The 6,484-nt window shown below is 48.2% G+C and overlaps 1 long non-coding RNA gene across 1 annotated transcript; it reads right to left on the minus strand.

The window, feature by feature from the left end:
- Positions 1-1,291: 1,291 nt before the first annotated feature.
- On the minus strand, positions 1,292-6,478 carry LOC144233860 (uncharacterized). Its single transcript, XR_013335787.1, has 2 exons — positions 6,148-6,478; positions 1,292-1,535 (listed from the first exon to the last, which is right to left on the minus strand). It is a non-coding gene; the product is annotated as an uncharacterized LOC144233860 (long non-coding RNA).
- Positions 6,479-6,484: the final 6 nt, after the last annotated feature.

A 6,484-nucleotide genomic window follows, 5' to 3' on the forward strand; every position in this document is an offset into this window, starting at 1 on the left:
TGGGTGGCTCAGTCGGTTGAGCCTCCGATTTTGCCTCAGGTCACGATCTCACGGCTTGTGAGCTCAAGCCCTGCTTCGGGCTCTGTGCTGACAGCTCGGAGCCTGGAGCCTGCTTTGATTCCATGTTTCCTCTCTCTGCCCCTTCCCTGCTCGTGCTCTGTCTCTCTTTCTCAGAAATAAATCAACATTAGAAAAAAATTTTTTTTTAAATGAGGGCTGCTTTCAGACTTTCTCAGATAATTCTAACATCGGATTCATCTCCGTACTAGAGTCAGTGGGTTTTCTCATTCAAGTTGAGATTTTCTGGGATCCTATTAGGATGGGTGATTTCCAGGCAGATCCTTGTCATTTTGTCTATTATGTTTGGAGATGCCGGGTCCTATTCAAACCCTTTATTTTAGCAGGCGGGCACCCTGTTCAGGCTTACCATGCAGGGACTATTTCAGTGAGCTGTGGTTCCAATGACAGCTTAGTTTTCAGAGTCTTTGCTGTATTATTTTGGTCCCTGTGGTTTCTCTGGTATTACTGGGTCTTTGGGGGCTAGAAGGGGTTTCCCCAGGCCTGGCTGTCCCGTGTCTCTTGGTAGGGAGGGAAGTGTCGGCCCTGCTGTGGTTGCTTATTCGGGCCAGGCCCTTCCTGCCTGTTGCACCTGCTCACCCCCCGCCCCGTGTCTCCCTGGGGGAACAGGGAGTGCCCCTCCTGTGGGCTTACTGTTAGCAGTGCTGGGCTCATCATGGCTGATACCGGCAGGGAGGCTCCCTTCAACCCAGGGCAGCCTGCCTGAGCCAGACGGACGTGGCACATGGCCGGTTCTGTGCGGTAGACTAGTTTCCTAAAGCCCTGGTGGCCAATTACCAAAAACTTGTGACTGAAAACAAACAGACATTTATTCTCTCTGTTCTGGGGGCCTGAAGTCCAAAATCAGTGTCGCTGGGGCAAAGCAAGGTGTCAACAGGGCCACGCTCCTTCTGGGGTCTCCGGGGGAGAATCTGTTCCTGGACACTTCCAGCTTCTGGAGCCAGCTGTTTCTCTTCGGTTTGTGGTTGCATCTCGCTGGGCGTTAATGACAGCACCTTCAAATTTGTCAGCTCTGGGGTCACATCACCTTCTTTTCTGTGGAGGGTGGGGATGGGAAAGGAAGAGAGAGAGAGAGCATGAGCAGGGGAGGGTCAGAGAGAGGGAGACACAGAATCTGAAACAGGCTCCAGGCTCTGAGCTAGCTGTCAGCACAGAGCCCGACGCGGGGCTCAAACCCANAAGCCCTGGTGGCCAATTACCAAAAACTTGTGACTGAAAACAAACAGACATTTATTCTCTCTGTTCTGGGGGCCTGAAGTCCAAAATCAGTGTCGCTGGGGCAAAGCAAGGTGTCAACAGGGCCACGCTCCTTCTGGGGGCTCCGGGGGAGAATCTGTTCCTGGACTCTTCCAGCTTCTGGAGCCAGCTGTTTCTCTTTGGTTTGTGGTTGCATCTCGCTGGGTGTTAATGACAGCACCTTCAAATTTGTCAGCTCTGGGGTCACATCACCTTCTTTTCTGTGGAGGGTGGGGATGGGAAAGGAAGAGAGAGAGAGAGCATGAGCAGGGGAGGGTCAGAGAGAGGGAGACACAGAATCTGAAACAGGCTCCAGGCTCTGAGCTAGCTGTCAGCACAGAGCCCGACGCGGGGCTCAAACCCATGAACCGCGAGATCATGACCTGAGCCAAGTCAGACGCTTAACCAACTGAGCCACCCAGGCGCCCCTTGAAAGTAATTTCAAACTTAGAAAAATTTGTATATAAAGACTTCCCATTATAACCTTCACTCGCATTCCCCAAGTGTTAACATTTTGCATTTGCTTTATCCTCTCTGTCTCTGGAAAGAGATATTTTTATTTTATGTTCTTAAGTTTATTTATTTATTTTGAGAGCGAGCGAGAGAGAGAGAGAATCCCAAGCAGGTTCTGTGCTGACAGCAGGGTTTGATCAAACCACAAACCATGAGATCATGACTAAGCCAAAATCAAGAGTCAGGCACTTAACCAACTGAGCCACCCAGGTGATCCTGGAAAGAGATGTTTTTAAAATCAAAGAGGACTAAGGGACGCCTAGGTGGCTCAATTGGTTAAGTATCTGACTTCAGCTCAGGTCATGATCTCATAGTTTGTGGGTTCGAGCCCTGCATCGAGCTCTGTGCTGATCGCTCGGAGCCTGGATCCTGCTTTGGATTCTGTGTCTCATTCTCTCTCTGCCCCTCCCCCACTTGTGCTCTGTCTCTGTCTCTCAAAAATAAATAAATGTAAAAAAGTTTTTTTGAAAAATCAAAGAAGACTGGATCTGGCTCGGGAAGACAGCTTGTTTCTCCCATGAATGCAGTAGGACAAATACATGGAGTAGCTATGTAAGAACTTGGAGAAATTAATAGCAGATGGATGGAGGACNAGACAAAGAAAGCTCTAGAGCCCCATGCATTCTGACTAAATCAGGAAAAGGTCTCCTAATGCTTAGAGTAGGGGAAACTCTCTCAGATTTTTTTTTCTTTGTTCCATTCACTTGCACCTCGGCCCCCCAAGAAATCCAACGGAGAGGGTGGGAGCAATAATGACAGTCTCCACCTGCAGGGACCGAAAACTCCAAGGCATGGGGACATCGTGCTCCATTCACAGGGGGTCTGGTCCCGAGAGGGTAGGGCAAACACCTGTTGCTTTTTCTTTCCCTTTGTCCACTCATTGCTTGGTCCCTAAAACAGGTGCCATCATGGGGGGTGGCTGACATAACGGTAAATAAGGTCCCAGATTTTTGATGGGAGAACCGAAAAGAGGAGCTCCAGCAAACCAAAAATGTCAATCACAGAGAGGGAAGAGCTCAGGAAAGCAACCTAAAACATTGCTTATAAACCTCTGCACCCGTCCCCCTGCTTCATATTTATGTGAATTAAACATAAAACGGTTCACACAGACTTTGAGAATTTACTATAGGATTGACAACCGCCCAGGTCCTAGACACTAGCAGTGTGCACGCAAGACAGATTCAAAGGGCATGGGAAAGGCTTTGAAAATACAAATGACCTTGAAGTCATAAACCACAGAAGGCTGGTTGGAACTCTCAGCCCGAGTCCGATCTGGTCCCTCGCCTGCCAGGACAAAATAGCAATGTTCTCCATAGGAGTTTTAAAAAGGTCTAATGATATTTGGAATGTCCAGATATATTCCAAAGTGACTTGACATATGAGGAAACATGAAAATCTCCACTCACATGGGAGAAGACGATCAACAGCTGTCAGTGCTGAGATGACACAGCTGCTGGAATTAGCTGACAGTCTTTAAAGCAGCTACTATAAAAATGCTCCAGCAAATAAGGGCAAACCATCTAGAAACAAATGGATAGAGAGACATTTTAAGCAAACAGGGGTGCCTGGGTTAAGCATCTGACTCTTGATCTCAGCTCAGGTCTTGATCTGTGATCTTGATCAGGTCATGAGTTCAAGCCCTGCATTGGGCTCCATGCTGGGTGTGGAACCTATAAGAAGGAAAGGAAGGAAAGAAGGAAGGAAGGAAGGGAGGGAGGAAGGGAGGGGAGAAGGACGGAGGGAGGAAGGGAAGAACTTTGAGCAAATAAGTAGAACATACAAAGAACAAAATGAAAATCTTAGAAAAATAAAATAAGCAAAAGCTTAACACTTTTTTGGATGGGGGCCTAGCAGAATGGGGATGGCAGAGAAATAAGTCAGTGACCTTGAAGGCAGAAAGTATCCAGTCTGAACAACAGACAGAAAGAAGGGGAGCAAATGAACAGAACTTCAGGAATGGGGGGACAATTGCAAAAGAGTGAATGTTTGGGTCATCAGAATCTGGGAAGAACAGGAGAAACAGTGATGCAGAAAAAATATGTGAAAAAATAATGGCTGAAAACTTCCCGTGTGTGGTTGAAAGATATAAACACACACGTTCAAGAAGCTGAATGAAACAGAAACAGGACGAACCCAAATAAAGCCCCATTTTTCAGATTTTGGAGCTGCTAGGAAGGAACCACTTTTGGCATCACCAGGGATGCTTATAACTTGGGACTCAGAGACATCCTGTGTCCTTTATAAACCATGAAAATAACACATAGAGTAAAAATAAATTCCATCAGTTCAGAATGATATTAAACGAAAAGCCTAGTCTTCTGCCTTTCTGCCAGTTCCACCTCTTAGAGTCTCTCCCTATTTCTGTTGTAAGTTCTTCTAGTTGCTAACGTTTGATTTTAAAAGATTTGAACACTTAACATTATTCCTAATGAGTAGCTAGGCTTAAGCTAACCAATTAAGTCTTATAAGAAAATAAATCATGGGCGCCTGGGTTGCTCAGTCGGTTAAGTGTCCGGCTCTTGATCTTGGCTCAGATCATGATCTCACGGTCCGTGGGTTCAAGCCCCTCATTGTGCTCTGTGCTTGGGATTCTCTCTCTCCGTCTCTCTCTGCCCCTCCATTGCTCACCCTCTCTCTGTCTCTCAAAATAAATAAATAAACTTTTTAAAAACGTCTTAAAAATGTTTAATAAGTGTCCCTTGTGTCACATAGCACATCCCAGTCATGGGGGCTAATTCATCTCAGGTCTGGACTACATGTCACCACTGATAGCTGAAATGGTAGTCACATGTTTCCAGTCCCCAAAGCAGCAAAGAAGTCTTATATCTGTGGATTGACACAGGTGGATGGGATGGGCACTGCTCAAAGACAAGTCTATGTTTTGAACTGATGCCCCGTACAGAGCCACAAGAGAACCACCAGGTCACAGAATGAAAGTGACGGAAGCCCCAGGCTGCGGGGGCTTCGAGGAAGGCTGGACCAGGAACTCCACAGTCTGACTTCCTCTAGGTGGTGGTGGAGGTGTTGGGGTGGGTTGGGAGGCAGTCCTGGCCACTCCTGAGCTCTCCCTTTTTTAGTTTTGTTTCTTTGCATTCTTTCCTTCTTCTATAGGCACAGAACCCCTATTTTGAGGTGAGCACAGGGACACCCAGAAGGAAGGCTATGTTTCCCAGCTTCCTGTGTGGCTCAATTTGGCCACACAACCAGGCAGTAGCCAGTGAGGTGTGAGGGGAAGAGATGCGTGCAACTTCTAGGTCATGCACTTAAAGAGAGGGGGATATGCCCTCACATTCCACCTCCTCCCCCCCTCCCACTTTCCACTGGTTGGGATGCAAACCAGCTTGGGTCGTGCATAGGAGAGGAGGGTCATAGGGATGGAGAGGCACAAACAAGGATCATGGGCCCCTGGCCAGCCGGTGAAGCAGAGCCACCCAACATGCCTCTGTATCGTTATAAGAGACAGCAACTTTTGTCTCATTTCAGCCTCTGTTAATTGGTTTCTGTTACAGCCCGTGTCCTAAATAACACAAAAATTGCCAAAGCAGTCACAAGCTCCCCGAGATTCCAGGGAAGGGGATGTAGATGATGAGAAGAGTGTCAAGGACTTTGACATTTAAAGTGTCCCAGGAGCACGGTGCTGGGGTGGCTCAGTCGGTTAAGCATCTAAGTCTTGATTTCGGCTCAGGTCATGATCTCTTGGTTTGTGGGTTCAAGCCCTGCATTGGGCTCCACGCTTAAAGCATGGGGCCTGCTTGGGATTCTCACTCTCTCCTTCTCTCTACCCATCCCGTGCTCGCGCTCTCTCTCTCTCTCTCTAAAATAAATAAAATCAACTTCTGAAATTTTTTAAAGAATCTCAGGAGCACCTGAAGAAAGACCCAAAGAAGGATTATCCACATCTGCCTCTGGGGCTACAATGCCTCTGCCTATTTTTTCTACTCCAACTTCTACACCCACCTGGCCAACTCCTTCAGACCTTGGCTAAACCTGGCTATCTCAGGAAAGCATTCCACACACCCCAGACTAAGTAAGGCATCTCTGTTATACATGCCTCAGAGCATAAGCCATGTTTCCTCACTCACAGCCCTGACAGCTTTGAAACTTTGTAATTCTCTCAGTGGTAATCTGATGGTCTCGCCTTCACCAGACTGTAAGGGCTGCGAGGTCCGGGGCTGAATCTAGGTCCTTCACTGTTGTTTCCCCAGCACCCAGCACAGTGATTGGCATATAGTAGACGCTCAGTTAGAACATAAGTACATAAGAAATGAATGAATGAGTGAAAGAATGAATGACTGAGTGAGTGAATGAATGGCTCCCGACCTGACAGCACAGGCTTCATGCAGGGCAGTGTAAATACCGACTCCTCTTCCAACGAAGAAAAGCACAGCTCAGAATCTTGAACCATTTGTGGATCGCCAACGTGAACGCACCAACGCGCTGACCTCCCACAACCATCCTTTCCACGCCAAGTGGGCACTGCGAAGTGTGAACCTGCTCCGAGTCACCCAGCCGGTGACCGGCCGACCCTGAGGCATGACTCCCGTTTCCCAGATGCGGAAACTTGGGGAAAGACGAGCGCACCCGGCCGCCGGGAGCACGGGAAAGGAAGGGTGGGGGACGCAGGACGCCGGGGCAGACGGCCGCATCCGGAGGCCAC

The sequence above is a fragment of the Crocuta crocuta genome, unplaced genomic scaffold, assembly GCF_008692635.1.
Source record: "Crocuta crocuta isolate KB4526 unplaced genomic scaffold, BGI_CrCroc_1.0 scaffold15, whole genome shotgun sequence".
Lineage (NCBI taxonomy): Eukaryota > Metazoa > Chordata > Mammalia > Carnivora > Hyaenidae > Crocuta > Crocuta crocuta.